Source organism: Sminthopsis crassicaudata, chromosome 2, assembly GCF_048593235.1.
Source record: "Sminthopsis crassicaudata isolate SCR6 chromosome 2, ASM4859323v1, whole genome shotgun sequence".
Classification (NCBI taxonomy): Eukaryota; Metazoa; Chordata; class Mammalia; order Dasyuromorphia; family Dasyuridae; genus Sminthopsis; species Sminthopsis crassicaudata.
In genome coordinates, this window is record NC_133618.1 from 569,158,681 (window position 1) to 569,178,930 (window position 20,250).

Genomic DNA, 20,250 nt, shown 5'->3' on the forward strand with positions numbered 1-20,250 from the left:
TCTCAATAGATGCAGAAAAAGCATTTGATAAAATCCAACATCCATTCCTACTAAAAATGCTTGAGAGTATAGGAATAAATGGACTATTCCTTAGAATAGTCAGGAGAATATATTTAAGACCATCAGTAAGCATAATATGTAATAGAGATAAACTGGAACCTTTCCCAGTAAGATCAGGAGTGAAACAAGGTTGTCCACTGTCACCATTACTATTCAATATTGTATTAGAAATGCTAGCCTCAGCAATAAGAGTCTAGAAAGAGATTAAAGAAAGGAATAGGTAATGAGAAAATCAAACTATCACTCTTTGCAGATGATATGATGGTATACTTAGAAAACCCCAGAGATTCTAATAAAAAGTTATTAGAAATAATTCACAACTTTAGCAAAGTTGCTGGGTACAAAATAAATCCACATAAATCCTCAGCATTGTTATACATCACCAACAAATTGCAACAGCAAAAGATACAAAGAGAAATTCCATTCCAAACAAATGTCAAGAGCATAAAATATTTGAGTATTTGGGAATCCCTTTACCAAAGAAAAGTCAGGAATTATATGAGCAAAATTACAAGGCACTTGCCACAAAAATAAAGTCAGATTTAAATAATTGGAAAGACATCCAGTGCTCTTGGATAGGCCAAGCGAATATAATAAAGATGACAGTACTCCCCAAACTAATCTATTTATTTAGTGCTATACCAATCAGACTCCCAAGAAACTATTTTAGTGACCTAGAAAAAATAACAACAAAGTTCATATGGAAGAATAAAAGGTCGAGAATTTCAAGGGAATTAATGAAAAAAAAAGTCAGATGAAGGTGGTCTAGGTGTACCTGATCTAAAGCTTTATTATATAGCAGCCATCACCAAACCATTTGGTATTGGCTAAGAAATAGACCAGTTGATCAGTGGAACAGATTAGGTACAAAGGACAAAAAAGGGTACAACTATAGCAATCTAGTGTTTGATAAACCCAAAGATACCAACTTTAGGGATAAAAATTCATTATTTGAAAAAAACTGTTGGGAAAACTGGAAATTAGAATGGCAGAAATTAGATATGGATCCAGACTTAACACCATATAAGATAAGATCAAAATGGGTCCATGATTTAGGCATAAAGAATGAGATCATAAATAGATTAGAGGAACAGAGGATAGTCTACCTCTCAGACCTATGGAGGAGGAAGGAATTTATGACTAGAGAAGAGCTAGAGATCATTATTGATCACAAAATAGAAGATTTTGATTACATCAAACTAAAAAGTTTCTGTACAAACAATACTAAAGCAAACAAGATTAGAAGGGAAGTAACAAATTGGGAAAATATTTTTACAGTTAAAGATTCTGATAAAGGTCTCATTTCCAAAATTATAGAGAATTGATCCTAATTTATAAGAAATCAAGCCATTCTCCAATTGATAAATGGTCAAAGGATATGAACAGACAATTCTCAGGTAATAAAATTGAAACTATATCCACTCATATGAAAGAGTGTTCCAAATCACTACTGATCAGAGAAATGCAAATTAAGACAACTCTGAGATATCACTACACACCTGTCATATTGGTTAAGATGACAGGAACAAATAATGACAAATGTTGGAGGGGATGTGGAAAAACTGGAACACTAATACATTGTTGGTGGAGTTGTGAAAGAATCCAGCCATTCTGGAGAGCAATTTGGAACTATGCCCAAAAAGTTATCAAACTGTTCATACCCTTTGATCCAGCAGTGCTATTACTGGGCTTATATCCCAAAGAAATACTAAAGAGGGGAAAGGGACCTGTATGTGCCAAAATGTTTGTAGCAGCTCTTTTCATAGTGGCTAGAAACTGGAAGATGAATGGATGTCCATCAATTGGAGAATGGTTGGGTAAATTATGGTATATGAAGGTTATGGAATATTATTGCTCTGTAAGAAATGACCAGCAGGATGAATTCAGAAAGGTTTGGAGAGACTTATATGAACTAACACTGAGTGAAATGAGCAGAACCAGAAGATCACTATACATTTCAACAGCAATACTGTATGAGGATGTATTCTAATGGAAGTGCATATCTTCAACATAAAGAAGATCCAACTCACTTCCAGCTGATCAATGATGGACAGAAACAACTACACCCAGAGAAGGAACACTGGGAATTGAATGTAAAATATTAGCACTACTGTCTATCTACCCAGGTTACTTATACCTTCAGAATCCAATACTTAACGTGCAACAAGAAAATTGGATTTACACACATATATTGTATCTAGGTTATACTGTAACACATGTAAAATGTATTGCCTGTCATCTAGGGAGGGGAGTAGAGGGAGGAAGATGAAAATTTGGAAAAATGCATACAAGGGATAATGTTATTTTTAAAAATTACTCATGCATATATACTGTCAAAAAATTATAATTATAAAATTAATAAAAAATAATTAAAAAAAAAGATTTGATTGCCACCCTCAAGAATATTTACTCTTCCAAGGACATATAAATTGTGAGACTATACCATGATTGCTCTTTGACATTTAAGTGTCACTGACCCATTTTATTGGTAATATGCTAGCATTATTAACAAAATGATTAATTATCCAGAAATTATATCTCTCTAACCTTTTAAATGTCACAATTCTTTAGGTACTTGGATCATTTTCTGAAAATATTTTGGAGGTCTCACTTGTTTCTGCTTCTCTTCCAGCTAGCTCTCCTCTCTTACCCTCCCCACTTCTTTTACATTTTTCATGCTTAACTATCTGCATGAAATTTTCATTCTCTTCTAGCTACAGAAGGCAAATCTTAGGATCACACTGATGAATAAAAATTTCCAGTTTCCACATCTCTTGTTGGCCTAACTTTTACTACTCAAAGTGGCATAATTCCCTGTTATATTCTCAGGTCTTATACAGACCAATTTTTAGCCTTTATAGTCTTAATTTTGCCTGCCTAGGAATATCTCTCATTTATAAAACTGTTGCTATGGAAACAATTGTCCCCCTATGATGACTTTGATTTTCCTCAAGTTGTGTTTTTATGGAAACAGCATCTTTAGGGGACTTAGTCTTTATTCTTTGCTTTCTTCAGGGGTCTCTTCACAGAGCCCGAAAGAATACATGAAGTCTCAATGAATATTGGTAAATTTGAATTTTTATTTCATTTGAAAGTATGATTATCACTTGGCTATAGATTTGAGCAGGTTTGTATCAGGCTGGTAGCTATATGTAACTGTCATTAGCATTTTCAAACTGTCATGGGGACTGCAATAGATGATTTTTTTTTGCTTAAAATCTGTCTAATTGTTCTACAGCAGCAATTCTCATACTGTTCTGAACCTCAGGATGCCAAAAAAAATTTTGAGATGACATGTGACAGCAAGCCATAATCCCAATATACTTTGGAATTTCATACCATATCCCATTATTTTGTTGACCTGGTATGGGGAGAGTCTGACAACAGTCCCATTCCTCATCGATGAAAGCTATCAGAGACTGGTCAAAATCAGTTATGTGATAGAAACAGGCTTCTTGTTATCCTAAAATCAATCATCAAATACAAATGCACAAAATGCCTGAAGCATAAAAATGTAGTTTTTTTATCCTCATCTAGTATATATAAAATAATCAAGTCCTGTTTGGGGGTTAGTGAATAGAGACAGTAGGCTGAGTTACTATCAATTTTTGTATCAATGATCGGGGAACCCTTAAACTGTCCTTGACTTTTGGGGTGAGCCCTGAAACTCTCCTGACAGGGATCCACCCTTAGGGGCAGTTAAATGGTTTCATGAAGATTGGCCCAGGACCACTCCCTACTTAGCTCAAACTTAAGTGGTCTCATTTAGCTGGAGATATGGACCTGATATTTCTATTGATTAGCTGGCTGAACCTTCTATTGAGTTGAAAATTAGTCCAGGACCACTCTTAATAGCTGGAACATAAATAGTTTCATTCAATTGACAATCTAGGCCTGGGGGCAGTGACACCATTGAAGTAATTTCATTCAATTGAAATTTCAGTCTCAGATTTTCTATTAAAGAATTATTTGGGGCTCATTTCTTTGTAGAGGCCCAAAAGCAGTACGTGCCTTGTCAAAGAACCTCTCTCCTTGGTATAGCTGCCTGTCAGGACCCCTGCCTGCTGTGAAGACATTATCTTCTCAGTGATAACACCTCTGTTTATCTCTCTGCCAGGATTTCTCTGCTAGGTAGGACCTTTATCTCTCTCTGCCAGGACTTTGTCACTCAGAAGTCAATCTTCCTAGCAAAAACTGACTTCTCAGTGCCAATAAAACTTCCCTTTTGCCATCTGAACTTTTCAGGTTTGTGAATTCTTTCATGTTGGACCTGCACTGATCAAAGAGGGGTTCCCACAACTCTCTGTACTGCCACTAACTGCATCATTTTGTTCCCTGACCTCATCACCAATGCCCATTATTTACAATTGTGAAAAACCTGTGGACCCAGAAAAATATTTATAACCATGTCACTAAAGAGAAGACAGACATCAATAAACCTCTTTTGGATACCAATAGTAGAAAAAATGCAAATCTGAAAATGATTATCATTACTATTCATTCATTTCTTATGATCCTAAAACATAATATAATTTAGGTTACCAAACATTACAAATGACAATAATAATAATCCATGATTCTGAAAAAATTAGAAAGATATTTATTTTTAAATAAAACATAAAATTTTACAATAAAACACTAGAATTTTTAACCACAAATGTGTAGAATGAAAATAATCCCTCCAAAGTATGGCTAATGTAAAAAAGAAAATGACAATTATCACAAGCACATTGCATAGTGACAGATACATATATTTCTGTTCCCAAATATAAAGTACCCAATGAAAGAAAACAATATCTTTACCAAATAGTCTATAATGTTGCTAATATTGGAATAAAATTGTTATAAAATATACCTTTAAAAAACCTTTGTTTCATTTGGTATCATTAGTAGTAAACATTTGTAGTAAGCTGACTTTTTTGTAGTAATCTGTCAAAGTTTTATTTAAAATAAAGAGTTCTTCCACTAAAAGAAATTTAAGATTGATACTCTTAATGTTTCACTGAAGCAAATTCATAATGTAATCTTCAGATGGACTTTTCAAATATTGAGTTGCATTTTTTAAAATTGTCAATATATCTTCCTGAAATGATTTTACAAGAAACTGACTAGACTTCCTTCACCTATATATTGAGAGATAAATATTTTCCAGAAATATGTTAAAATAAGTATAATGGTAGTGTAGTACAGTGTGATGACTATAAGGAAAAAGGGTATAAATTTACTTTCCCTAAAATTTAGCTTGATCTCTTTCTCTCTGTCTCTGTCTCTGTTTCTGTGTCTGTCTGTCTGTCTGTCTGTCTGTCTGTCTGTCTCTCTCTCTCTCTCTCTCTTTCACACACATACACACACACACACACACACACACACACACACACACACACACAAGTAGCTAAATAACACAGTAAGTAGAGCATTCAGCATTGAGCCAGGAAGTCCTAACTTCAAATCCAGCCTCCAACATATATTATCTATGTATTCCTGGGCAAGTTACTTAACCTTATTTGCCTCAGTTTCCTCATCTGTAATATGAGCTCGTGAAGGAAACAGCAAACTGCTCCAATATCTTTGCCAAGAAAGCCTCTTGTGACCAAACAGTGTCCAAGGAGTCAGTCATAACTAAAAAATTACCAAACAACAACAAAATTGAAAAAGAGTCTAGGAGACAATAATAGCTATGCCCTTCCAACATCCCCTGTCATTAAAATTTCCACAGCAACCTTATCCCCTCTCACTTCCTTTTAGGTAATAAGTATTTTGCTCAGTGTGACAAGATATAATCCTGAAAAAGTCAAGTTAAACACCCTTCTAAATAATAATTTAATAATCTTTACATCCAATCATATCTCTATGTATACAGTATAATTAACAAGGTGTTTTTCCTCCAACAATCCTACTGTGACTTATTATTATTATTATTGTTTACATATGAGGAACCTAATGCTCAGGATAGGTAAATAAATGATTTTCCTACAGTCAGGTGACTAATAAGTATTCATGCTACTTGGCAATGCCAGAATCCAGATTTTTTTGGACACACCCCCTCACTTTCACCTCTTAGAAATTCCTAGGTAGAATGTAAATATACTTTTCTACATAAAATTTTCCTGAAATCACTAGTCTTCCCTTCCTATTTGGACTCTTTTATATAAATCTAAAGAAATATGTGTTATTTAAACCTAATAGATTATAAGATCCTTCAGGGCAAGGGATGTTTCATTTATTTCTATCCACAGAACCTTATAGAATATCTGACACACAGTAGGTATTTAATAAATTTTTACTGATTGATTTTTACTCCAAACCCAGTATTCCTTCCACCATCCCATAATAGTTCTAAAGCCAACCTTATGGCTTCAGATGAGATTTTTCAGATCAGAAGAATTCTATTTCTTCTTGTTCTTTGTTCTGAACAAGAAAAAAAAAAATCATGGAAAAAAAAAAAAGGTACTCATATATCTGAGAAAACACAGCACTCAAAGCCATAAAGAGCTAATGAAGAAAGATGTCTCTCACATTGGCAGAGATGATTTAGAAAGCATTTACCCATGAGTTAACAGTCTGGCTTATTTTGTTTTCTCATTCTCAGGTTGCTTCCTAAGATATGAAAGTCCTATGGAATCTGACTACATGAGGCTGCTGATCATCTTTTGTTTCCTGCTTCATGGTGACTTTTCAACCATAGCAACAGCTTGACAAGGAAAGCCATCACCCTCTCCAGCATTAAGGGCCTCTCAAAGGAGATGGTTGCTCAATAAAACCAAACCTCTGCATAAAACATGAGAATGTACTATGCACTGATGAGAATCTTTGGCTTCTGAAAATCAGATAAGAATCTGGCTAATGCCTCCAAAGCCTAGTATATCAGCAAGTACATGCCATGGCCTTGATCTTTCTTCTACTTTTGAAGAATACAATGACTATGGGTGGTAGTAGGTTCCTTTTTAAAAGCTTCCAAATGCAACACTTTGCTGCAATGATTGCATCCCAGCTCCTCATTGATATGCTGTTCAAGAATCAAAGGAGGCCTTGATTACCAGGTGGCCTGTTGGAAGTCATCAATATTTAATCTGGGGGCTCTAGCAGCCACATCTGTTTTTACTGATAACTGATTCTTCCTATGGTTTCTGTTGGTTTATATTTCATAACTTTCCATAAAAGATGAGTTGGAGGGTCTTATCATTTAGTAGAGCCCAAAGCTGCCCCACAAAAATAATATATTAACAAATTGATAAATGCCATCATTCTTGGGGTTTGTAGAAAAATACAAACATTGAAAGGGCTCTTTTCTTCCCATTTGATTTCCATTTGGATTGCTATATTTGCCCTTGAAACTGGATAAATGTTTTCTAAATCATCTGCACCAATAAGAGGAGACATATTTCTCTGTTAGTTCCTTATGGTCTGATACATCATGAGGAAGACTGTGCTATTCAACATTCTTAAGCACCTGGGGATTTTGTGTGTTTTATTTTTGTTTTTAGTTCAGAGCTAGGATAGATGTCCTTCCCCAAACTGGCTAGACCATATTGTTTATTTCCCCAAACTACTGCTTGCAACTTAAATGTGTGTTTCTAATTATAGTGTGTTGATGTAGGATAAAGTCGGAAAAATACTGCTTGTAATCAGAGGACCTAATTTCAGGTACCATATGAGATCCTTATTACATGGGAGACCTTAACACAGGTCAATTATTTAACTCACCTGAAGTTGAGGCAGGTAAGTGCTGGATCTGGAGTCAGGAAGACTGAGTTGAAATTCATCTCAAATGGCAGAACCAATATGGTGGAGAAGACACACATTTTTTCCTAACCTCTTCCCATGACCCTCAAACTAATTAGCAAATTCAGCCTCTGAATTAGTTCTGGACTGGCAAAATCCACAAATATTGGGAGTGTAACAAATTACCAGCAGAAGATAATTTCAAAGATCTCTAAAAAAGGTCTGTTTCAATTGGGCATAGAAGGAGGTGGACCAATCACAAGCAGGCTGAGCACAGATGACAGTGCAAGCAACTCACAGACACAGGGTGGTATGGGCTCCATGTGCCAGAGAATTTACAGGGAGGAATCAACAGCAGTGTTGGTTACTCTTCCCTGATTGTCAGCCAATAAATCAGCAGAGCAATTATAAAACATCCAACACAAAAACAAAAGGTTAATAGTGAACCCCGCACTGGAAGTCGGTCAGCATAGCCTCTGCCACTTGTAAGGAAGCTTGGATAATCTCCCTTGCCCTAAAAGCAGATCTCAAATTTTTTTAAAAATGAGTAAAAAATCAAAAAGAACTCTGACCATAGATAGTTTTTATGGTAAAAGAGAACAGATTTCAAACCCTGAGGAGATTAAAAGCAGATCATCTCCATATGAAGCTCCAAAGAATGATATAAATTGGTCCCCATCACACAAGACTCTCCTAGAAGAAAAAAAAAAGATATCAAAAAAGAGGTGGAAGAAAAATGAGGAAAGAAAATGAGAATTTTGCAAGAGGGTTTGGAAAAGGAAACCCAGAAATTATCTGAATAAAATTCATTACAAAATAGACAATGAAATGAAAAAAGCATATAACTCATTGAAAGATAGATTTGACAAAATGAAAAAAAGAAAACAACTCCCTGAAAAACAGAATTTGTGAAATGGAAAAAAAAATTCATAGAACAAAACAACTCATTAAAAAATTTAATTGGACAGATACAAAAAGATCTAAAAAAAGTTAATGAAGAAAATAATTCACTAAAAATCAGATCTGAAAAAATGGAAATGAATGATTAAATAAGACATCAAGAATCAGTTGAGCAAAACCAAAAATATAGAAGAAAAATGTAAAATACCTACTTGGGAAAACAACTGACCTAGAAAACAGAAGAAAATAATCTAAGGATTATTGGACTTACTGAAAACCATGATGAAAAAAAGAACCTAGACATTATTTTTCAGGAAATCATCAAGGAGAACAGCCCTGATGTCATAGAATCAGAAGGTAAAATAACCAGTGAAAGAATTCACCAAACAACACCTGAAAGAGATCCCTAAATTAAAACACCAAGGAATATTCTGGCTAAATTTCAGAACTATTGGACAAATGAAAAAATATTGCAAGCAGCCAGAAAAAAAAATTCAAATACTGAAGAGTCACCATAAGGGTTGCTCAGGACTTACTGCTTCAATCTTAAAGGATAGACAGGCCTAGAATATGATATTCCAAAAGGCAAAAGAATGTGCCTTTTGCAGTCAAGGATAAAATGCCCCACTAAACTGAGCATTTCCTTTCAGGGAAGAAGATAGACATTCAATAAAACAGGTGAATTCCAGTTATTTCTGATGAAAACACCAAAGCTGAACAAAACATCTGAATTCCAAATATAGAGCTGAAGAGAAGCATAAAAAGGTACAAAAAAGAACTCTTGAACACTATGTCTCTGTTATGGGCATACGTAGAGAGTATATGTATAATTTTATTTTACTATTATAATACAAAAAAGAAACTAGAGGTGGAAAGGGGATTGTACTTGAAAAGGGGTAAAATGAAGATAAAATGAGGGAAATTAATCTCAGAAACAGGCAAAGAAAACTATTATAATTGAGAGAAAGAAGGGAGGTGGATGAACATTTTGTGAATCTTATTCTCATTAGATTTGTTTCAAAGAGAGAATATTAGTCATACTCTTACCTATAGGAAAGTGGGAAGGGAAAGGGGGGATGGAAAGGGAAGAGATAGAAGGAAAAACAGAAATAGTAGGGGGAAAGTATCAGAAAGAGGGAAGGGCTCTAACAGGGAAGGACTGCTTGGCAAGTGTTGCTCATAAGTAAAATATTGGGGAGGAGAAAAAGGGAAAAAGGAAAGAGAAAAGTATAATTTTGGGTAAATTAGATGGCAGGAAATACAGAATTAGTAGTTTTAACTGTAAATGTGAATGGGGTGAATTATCCCATAAAGCAGAAGCAGGTAGCAGACTGGATTAAAAGCCAGAATCCTATAATATGTTTTTACAAGAAATACATTTAAAGCATAGTGATACATACAGAGTAAAAATAAAAGGCTGGAGATGAATATATCATGCTTCAGGTGAAGTTAAAAAAAAAAATGCAGAGATAGCCATCTTGATCTCAGGTCAAGAAAAAGCAAAAAAAGATCGAATTTAAAAAGATAAGGAAGGAAACTATCTCTTGCTAAAGGGTATTATAGATAATGAAGCAATATCAAAACTAAACATATATGCACCAAGTGGTATAGCATCTAAATTCCTAAAGAATTTAAGAGAGTTTCAAGAAGAAATAGACAGCAAAACTATAATAGTGGGAGATCTCGATCTTGCTCTCTCATTACTAGATCAACCAAACCACAAAATAAATAAGAAAGAAGTTAAAGAGGTAAATAGAATACTAGAAAAGTTAGGTATGTTAGATCTTTGGAGAAAATGGAATGGAGACAGAAAGGAGTATACTTTCTTCTTGGCAATTCATGGAACCTATACAAAAATTGACCATATATTAGGATATAAAGACCTCAAAACCAAATGCAGAAAGGCAAAAATGGTAAATATATTTTTTCAGATAACAAGGCAATAAAAATTACATTCAACAAAAGGCCAGGGGAATTAGACCAAAAAGTAATTAAAAACTAAATAATCTCATCCTAAAGAATGAATGGATGAAACAGTAATTCATAGACACAATTTATAATTTCATCTAATAGAATGACAATAATGAGAAAACATACCAAAATCTGTGGGATGCAGCCAAAGTGGTAATAAGGGGAAATTTTGTATCTCTAGATGCTCATTTGCATACAATAGAAAAAGAAAAGATTAATGAATTTACTTTGCAACTAAAAAAGCTAGAAAAAGGACAAATTAAAAACTCCTAAATACCAAACTTGAAATTCTAAAAATAAAAGGAGAGATTAATAAAATTAAAAGTAAAAAAACTATTAAATTAATAAATAAAACTAAGAGTTGGTTTTATGGAAAAAAAACACCAAAATAGATACATCTTTAGTTAATTTGATTAGAAAAAGAAAACAGAAAATAAAATTACTAGTCTCAAAAATGAAAAGGGAGAACTATCCATCAATGAAGAGAAAATTAGAGCAATTATTGGGAGTTATTTTGTCCAACTTTATGCCAATAAATTTGAGAACCAAAGGGAAATGGAGGAATACCTACAGAAATATAGATTGCCCAGATTAACAGAAGAAGAAATAAATTACTTAAACAATTTCATCTTAGAAAAAAAAAATAGAACAAGCTATTAATCAGCTCCATAAGAAAAATTCTCCAGGGCCAGATGGATTTACATGTGAATTCAACCAAACTTTAAAGAACAATTAACTCCAATACTATATAAACTATTTGAAAAAATAGGGAATGAAGGACTCCTACCAAATTCCTTTTATGACATAGCCATGGTACTGATACCCAAACCAGGTAGGATGGAAACAGAGAAGAAAATTATAGATGAATTTCCCTAATGAATATTGATGCAAAAATCTTAAATAAAATATTAGCAAAGAGATTACAGAAAGTCATCCCCAGGATAATACACCATGACCATGGAGGATTTATATGAGGAATGCAGGGTTGGTTCAATATTAGGAAAACTATTAGTATAATTGACCATATCAATAACCAAATTAACACAAACCATAAAATTATCTCAATAAATGAAGAAAAAGCATTTGATAAAATCCAAAATCTATTCTTTTTAAAAAACACTTGAGAGTACAGGAATAAATGGACTTTTCCTTAAAATAGTCAGTAGCATCTTTTTAAAATCAGCAGCAAGCATCATATATAATGGCAATAAACTGGAACCATACCCAGTTAGATCAGAGGTGAAACAAGATTGCCCACTATCACCCTTACTATTCAATATTGTATTAGAAATGCTAGCTTTGGCAATAGAGAAGAAAAAGAGATTAAAGGAATTAGAGTAGGTAATGAGGAAATCAAATTATCTCTTTTTGCAGATGATATGATGGTATATTTAGAGAACCCTAGAGAATCAACTAAAAAACTATTAGAAATAATCCACAACTTTAACAAAATTTCAAGATATAAAATAAATCCACATAAATCATTAGCATTTTTATATATAACTAACAAAAATCCAACAGCAAAAGATACAAAGAAAAATTCCATTTAAAATAACTGTCATTACCCAAGGGGAAAGTCAGGAACTATATGAACAAAACTACAACCCCTTTTCACACAAATAAAGTCAAATATAATCAGTTGGAAAAATATCAAGTGCTCATGGGTAGGCCAAGCAAATATGATAAAAATGAAAATACTATCTAAATTAATCTACTTATTTAGTGGCATACTAATCAAACTCTCAAGAAATTATTTTACAGACCTAGAAAAAATAATAGTAAAATTCATCTGGAAGAACAAAAGGTCAAAAATTTCAAAGGAATTAATGAAAAAAAATGCCAATGAAGGTGGTCTAGCTGTGCCACACCTAAAACTATATTATAAAATAGTGGTCATCAAAACCATTTGGTATTAGGTAAGAAATAGAGTAATTGATCAGTGGAATAGATTAGGTTCATAGGACAAAATAGTCAATGACTATTATAATCTAGTGTTTGACAAATCCAACGACCCCAGTTTTGGTGATAAGAATTCACTATTTGATAAAAATTACTAGGAAAATTGGAAACTAGTATGGCAAAACTGGGCATTGATCCACATGTAATATTGTATACCAAGATAAAGTTGAAATGGGTTCATGATCTAAACATAAAGAATGATATTATAAACAAATTAGAACAACATAGGATAGTTTACCTCTTAGATCTATGGAGAAGGAAGGAATTTGTGAGCAGTGAAGAAGTAGAGATCATCATTGATCACAAAATAAATAATTTTGATTATATTAAGTTAAAAAATTAAGTTTAAACTAATGCAGATAAGATTAGAAGGGAAATAATATACTAGGAAAACATGTTTACATTCACAGGTTCTGATAAAGAGCTCATTTCAAAAATATATTGAGAATTAATCCAAATTTATAAGAATTCAAGCCATTCTCCAATTGATAAATGGTCAAAGGATATGAACAATCATTTTTCAGATGAAGAAATTGAAATTATTTCTAGTCATATGAAAAGGAGCTCTAAATCATTATTGATCAGAGAATTGAAAATTAAGAGAGTTCTGAGATAATACTACACACCTCTCAAATTGGCTAACTCAACAGGAAAAGTTTATGATGAATATTGGAGGGGATATGGGAAAAACTAATACATTGTTGGTGGAACTGAATGGATCCAACCATTCTGGAGAGCAATTTGGAACTATGCTCAAAAAGTTATCAAACTGTATACACCCTTTGATCCAGCAGTGTTACTACTGGTTTATATTCCAAAGAGATATTAAAGAAGGGAAAGGGACCTGTATGTGCCAAAATGTTTGTGGCAGCCCTTTTTGTAGTGGCTAGAAACTAGAAACTAAGTGGATGCCCATCAATTGGCTGAAAAAATTATAGCATATGAATATTATGGAATATAAGAAATGACCTGTAAGAAATGACCAGCATGATGATTGCAGAGAGGTCTGGAGAGACTTACATGAATTGATGCTAAGTGAAATGAGCAGAACCAGAAGATCATTATACACAGGAACAAGATTATACAATGATCAATTCTGATGGATGTGGCTCTCTTCAACAATGAGGTGATTCAAACTACTTCTAATTGTTCAGTGATGAAGAGAGCCATATATAACCAGAGACAAGACTGGGGGAAGTGAGTATAGTTCACAGCATAGCGTTTTCACTCTTTTTATTGTTGTGTGCTTGCATTTTATTTTGCTTCTCTCTTTTTTTTTTAAACTGGTTTAATTTGATTTTTCTTTGTAGCATGATAATTATATAAATATATATGTATATATTGGATTCAACATGTTCAACATATATTGGACTACTTGCCATCTAGGGGAGGGCATAAGGGAAGAGGGGGGAAATTGGAATACAAAATTTTGCAAGGGCTAATATTGAAGAATTGTCCATGCATATGTTTTGAAAAATAAAAAACTTTAATTAAATTTTTTAAATCACCTCAAATACATACTAGCTTTCTGACCTTGAGCAAGTTTTGTCAACTTCAGTTTCATCATCTAAAAAATGAGGATATTAATTACATCTATCTCCCAGAGGTATTTATAATAAAATGAGGTATTATTTGTAAAGCATTATATTCATGTTTCAATCCTTTCAGTCATGAAATGACTTTTCTTGACCCCCTTATAGGGTTTTCTTAGCAAAGATACTGGAGGGGGTTGCTGTTACCTTCTGTAGCTCATTTTACAGATAAAGAAACTGAGGCAAATATAGTTAAGTGACTTCCCCAGGGTAATCCAGCTACTAAGTGTCTATGGCTAGATTTGAACTCATGAGGGGGAGTCTGCCTGACTTCAAGTCCAGTATTCCATCTACTATGCCATGTAGTTGCCCAAGCATTATATTATTACTAGTTATTATAATTAATTAATCTCACTGGATCCCTAGTCTTCTCATCTGCAAAATAAGCAGTTTAGATTAAAACATGTAAGGACCACTTCCAGCTCTAAATTCACAGTTTTTTTTAAATTGTTTTAGTTTTTCCATTAGAAAGAATTTTTTCTCTCCCCTGAAAAAGAGGGGAAATAGAATCCTTGAAATAAATAAGCATAGTCAAAAAAAAATTTCCATATTGGCTATGTCCAAAAATGTGTGTCTCATTCTGCATGTTATTCCCTTACCTCTCTGTCATGAGACAAGAGAACTCTAATTAATAAGATTATCCATTATACATTGATTCTAGTGATAAAGAACGCTGCTCACTTCATAATCCTTTTTTTTTCCACTTCCCACTTCACTAACAAGAACTCTAAGAAAATAGGAAGCCCTGCACTAAGAAAGTCCCACCATAAAAGAAGTTGAGTAGAATAGCCAAGGTGCCTTGATGAAAGCAAGGAAATATTTGACTTCCTCAAAGTATCTCTCTTTCATCAAGAAGGTGTTGGACAGCATATACACTTGCCTCTAGTTAAAAGGATCCAATTTGTCTCCAATGAAATGATAGAGTGACACTTGTTTTTGAGATCATATGTGGTGTGATTCCTCTGGCCAAGACTTTCCACTGCATTGCTGAAAGGGAATCTTTCATCCTGCACCATTTGATATCCTTTCTCTAAGTTCTGTTTCTTGATTTCTGACCAGAGTCTAATGAGCAAATTTCATTTTAAATAACCATGCCTCCTATTCTTAATTCTTCCAGTGGCAGAAAATCTAGACCAATTGTTACCTAGATAATCACAGATATGTCTATGGTCAATTAGTTTAAAGCCTTGTTTAAAAATCTTACCTGCTAAGTTCAGAGACCCAGTTCTGTAACTAGGAGGAGATGACAAGAGTTTTGCCCTGTGAAGACAAAATTTAAGTGGTGCTGAAAACACTTGAAACAATTGAATTCTGCTACTACTTCAGAAATTCATTAGCAATATAGAAAACTATATGGATGAGGCTTGTTGGCTATATCCCATCCCACCACTTCCCCTTTCATCATGTGCTGGCTTCCCCAGTAGTGTTGAAGGGTATCTTCTTTGCAATTTGCCCCAGATACATTTTGTATTATTTATTCCAGGTACAAAGATTGCTAGTCACAATTGTAGCAGAGTACTAAGTAGCATAAAATGACAGAGGTTTTGCCCCAGGATAATCAAACCATCTGAGCCAATAAGCATTTCCTCTCTTAGAGGATAGATTTCACAGTCTTCCTTGAAACATCCCTGCAGGCTCACCTTATAGTCATCCCGGGGCTCAAGGCACAACTTGATGTCCTGGGGGATAGGCCAAGTGTCTTCTCCTTGATGGATTCTTCTCTGCATAGATAAGCTATTTTCCTCACTGTGCTCCCCAAGGTATATCTTTTGCATTCCTTCACTACAAATAAATGTTCTCTGGAATAATTTCATCTAATTATGAGCCCGTACTTAACAGAATTCCTTATTATATCACTCACCTTATATAAATGCAATCTCAATGTATAAAAACTCATAAAAATCACCAATCAGTTAAACAGTTTTTATAAGTAACATTTGGTGATTCACTTTAAAGAATTCTAAATTCCCTTCAACCATACCACTGATTGTCATGGCTATACTTCAAAAAATTGTTTCTCTCACATTTTTGTGTTTCCTATCTTCCTTCAATCCAGATCAGCCTCTTTGTTCATCCTTGATTCTTGTTGTTGAAGAGGACTAATGACCTCATAAGGGTGGTATGTTAACTAGTGCATGAATTGGATTTAAGGGAGGAAGAGGTGAGCAAAGTCAAAAATTTTAATGCTTCTGAAGCAGAAAAGAGAAGAAACAAAACCCTCAGTTGGCACTTTATACCAGCTATGTAGGTAAAACATATTGGGTAAGTCACTCAGTCCTTCAGAGCCTCAGTTTCCTCATCTGTAAAATGACAGGATTAAATTAGATCATCTCTGTATTTCCTTCCAACTGACTCAGAGGGTATGTTTCTTTGCAACAGGGTCTGAACAGCTAAAGACAATGACATGTTCTCCTTCTGTCAAGTTCTGACCTGAAAAAGGCTAACTTTTCAGTCTCATTTGTGGATAGGTTTTGACATTGCTATTTTCTCTCTAAGCTCTTATCTAAACATGAAGATACTGTTGCACATTCTGCATTTCTATTTAGTAATTTATTGAACATTAGTATTAATAATTTATCAGAATTCATAGTTTCCTTTCAATTAATGCATCTGAAGTGATATAATGATGTCAGGAAATGGACATGGTCTGGTTTTATGCCTCAGGGATCTGTCCTTGGCCCTGTGCTGTTCTTCCTTGTTAATGATTTGGATGAAGGTATAGATGCCCTGCTTGTCAAATTTGTAGGTGGCATGAACGAAGACCTAAAAAATTGCAGCCCCAAAAAACCTTGATATGCTAAAATGACTAGAGAAATCTTACAAGATTAGATTCAATGGGCAGAAATGTAAAGGTTTATACATAGGTTCAAAAACTCAATAGGAAAAGCACAAGACAAAAGAAATATGCACACTTTACATATCTTCAAGTTAAGTAATTTCATAATTTTTTGCTCATTTTGATTGAACTCATTTTGCATAATTTGGACATTATGGGTTTTATTCTGAAAAATAACTATATAAAAGCTTAGAATCATGAACTGGAGTAATGTGGATGTTATGAAAGTCCAATAGCTATCCTAAACCCCCATTTCATAGAAAAGGAAACGGAAGCCTAAAGAGTCCAAATGATTTGCCCAAAGTTATTCAGATAGTAAGTATCAGAGCTGGGATTCATATTCAGATTATCTGATTCCAAATTTACTAGATATTTTGGTGACTCATTGCAATTTTTTTCCAAAAGTGGTGTTTTCACAATATAAAGGAGAATTAGCTTTTTAGAGATGAAATTCAGAACTCATTTTTTCCACTACTATCCTAGACATATTTTGTCCTTTGGGAGTTTCCTTCTAACCAGGAATTTAGAGCATCAAAAAATATTATTTTGGGGGAAGGAATATTTCTAAATTGAGAGATGATTCATAACTTTTGCTTTTTTTTTTCTTCTGGAATAGAAATGAGAGTTAATTGCAGCAGAAGTACTTTTGAAAGACCCAGCAAGATGAAAAAAGAGACAGATGCTTCTTTTTCCCTTTATTTTTGAAATGAGGATTTATCAATCTTAATTGTTCTATTTTTGGTTTGTTTCATGAGTTGCCATGGCCAAGAAAAGTCACTACCTAGTAGACAATCTTTTGGTAATGATTATGGAATAGTGGGCAGGACAAACATGGGACTTGGAATCAGGAGATCTGAATGAGACACTAGCTGCATGATCATAGGCAAGTCATTTTATAAGATCAGAGAATCTCTGAATTGTTTGAGATCTCAAAAGTCATTTAGCCAAACCCATATTTCTATAAGTGGGCTTCCAAGCTTCACTTGAAAAATCTCTATTGAAGGGAATGCTATTACCTCCCAAAGCAGCTCATTCTCTTTCTGTATAGTTCTAATCATTAGGAAATTCTTCCTTCCATCAAACCTAAATCTGATTCTTTGTAATCTACATCCTAGTTCAATTTAATGCTTCTTCCATTCAATCCTCATTTAGCTATTCAAATACATATACCACCAAGCTTTCTCTTCTCCTAGTTAAACACCACCCTACTTAAGATCTACCTTTGTCATCAGTTCAAAGTCCTTCACCTTCCTGATTGCTCTTCTCAATCTATTCTGAAGCTTAACAATATCGTTTCCAATGTATAACACCCCTTGAGTACAGATCATGGAGAACAAAATACAGCAGAATTATCATCTTTCTGTACAATTTCCACTTCTCTGGAGACAATCTAAAATCCCATTAAAATTTGTGGTAGCCATATCAAAGTGTTGATTTATATTGAACTTACAGGCCTCAAGAATTTCCAGCCTTTTTTTTTTTTCTTCTGTGGTGAATTACTTTCACATTTCCCCCCATTTTGTGCTTATGAAGTTGTGTATTTATGTTTAAGTTAAATGTAGAACTTTGCCTTTACCTTATTTCATGTCCCATATTATTCTTTTATGTCCATTGGGATGATTTTGGATCCTGAATATGTGTGGTCAGTGTGCTGGCTATCCTTTCGAGCTTTGTGGCATTTGCATGTGGCATTTGATAACATGCCACCTATATTGCTGGTGTTGAGTCATTTCATTTGGGTCCCACTCTCTGGTGGCATGTTTATAAATTTGGGGGGTTCTTGACAAAGTTATGAGAGTGATTTGCCACATACTTCTCCAGATTTTATGGATGAGGAAACTAAGCAAATAGTATAAAGTGATTTACTCAGGGTCACATAACTAGTAAGTGTCTAAAGCCAGATTTGAATTTAGATCCTCCTGATTCTATTCACTCTGTATTCTCTATCCACTGTCATTTAGCTGCTCTTATTTTTGTTCCATACTTTTAGCCAAATTTTTTTTAATGTTAATGACTACAAGACTATAGGATGTTTCACTAATGATATCCTTTTTAGTTGGCTTCAAACTATTGAGGATTAATTTTAGGATCTAGTCATTCAATAATTTCTGAATCAAAATAAGGTACTCTTATTTAGTCCCACTTCTCCTCATTCCATAAAAAAGGAGAAATTGTAAAATGCTTTGCTAAACTTTAAGTGAACTTTATCTCTAACATTTCTCTTGTCCACAAGTCTTATCATCACTCTTATAGTACTGTCAAATAAGATAAGGTTAGTGCAATATGACATGATCACAATGGAACCAGGAATCCCTATGTAATCAGTTTCCTTTTCTATATATTCACAAGCCACTTCTTGAATAATGCCTTGATGCTTCAGTGTATCTGTAATCTCATCAGTGGGTACCTCCACTGGTGATGCATATTGTAACCCATCCTGTCTTTTTACTTTCTGCCATTCTTATCAATGTACTCTGGTGAATCCTACATAGACGATATATCTGATATGCTAGGTTCCTTTTTCTATTTTTCTTTATAGATACATGGAGCATACAAACTATCCACTAATTATCCCCTGCTTTTCTACTTGATTAATACTTTGTTTTCCAGGCATGAATCCTTCTCCTGATGTCCTTAACATCTCCTGTTAAATAGTTCTTCCTTCCTAATGAAGTATTAAGGTGACACAATGGATAGAGCATTAGGCGTGTGATCAGGAAGACAAGTTTGAGTCTAGCATCAGAAACTAACTTGTTACATATCCTTGGGCAAGTCCTTGGGAAAGTCACCTAATTTCTATATGCCTCAGTCTTCCTAACAATAAAGTGAAGATAAGAATAAAACCCACATCAGAATTGTTGTGAGGAACAAATGAGATAATATTTGTAAAGTGCTTAACATTGTGTTTAGTATGTAATACTAATTACATTAGTATGTAATTAATAATAATTAATTTGTAATTAAGGTGCTTGCTTAATAAATACTTTCTCCCCATTCCTCCTCCCCTAATACATTTCATTGTACTCATACCCATTATGTGCTTCTCCATTGTCCTTTGAGTTATCTTTAATTGAAATTCCATAGTATGTAGTATCACTAACAAACTACTGATGTTTTGTTTTGTTTTGTCTTGTTTTAATGAGATTATATTTCTGAGAAAGCCTGAGTTGTATAAATCTCCTATATAATATTTTGGTTGGTTTTCTGGAG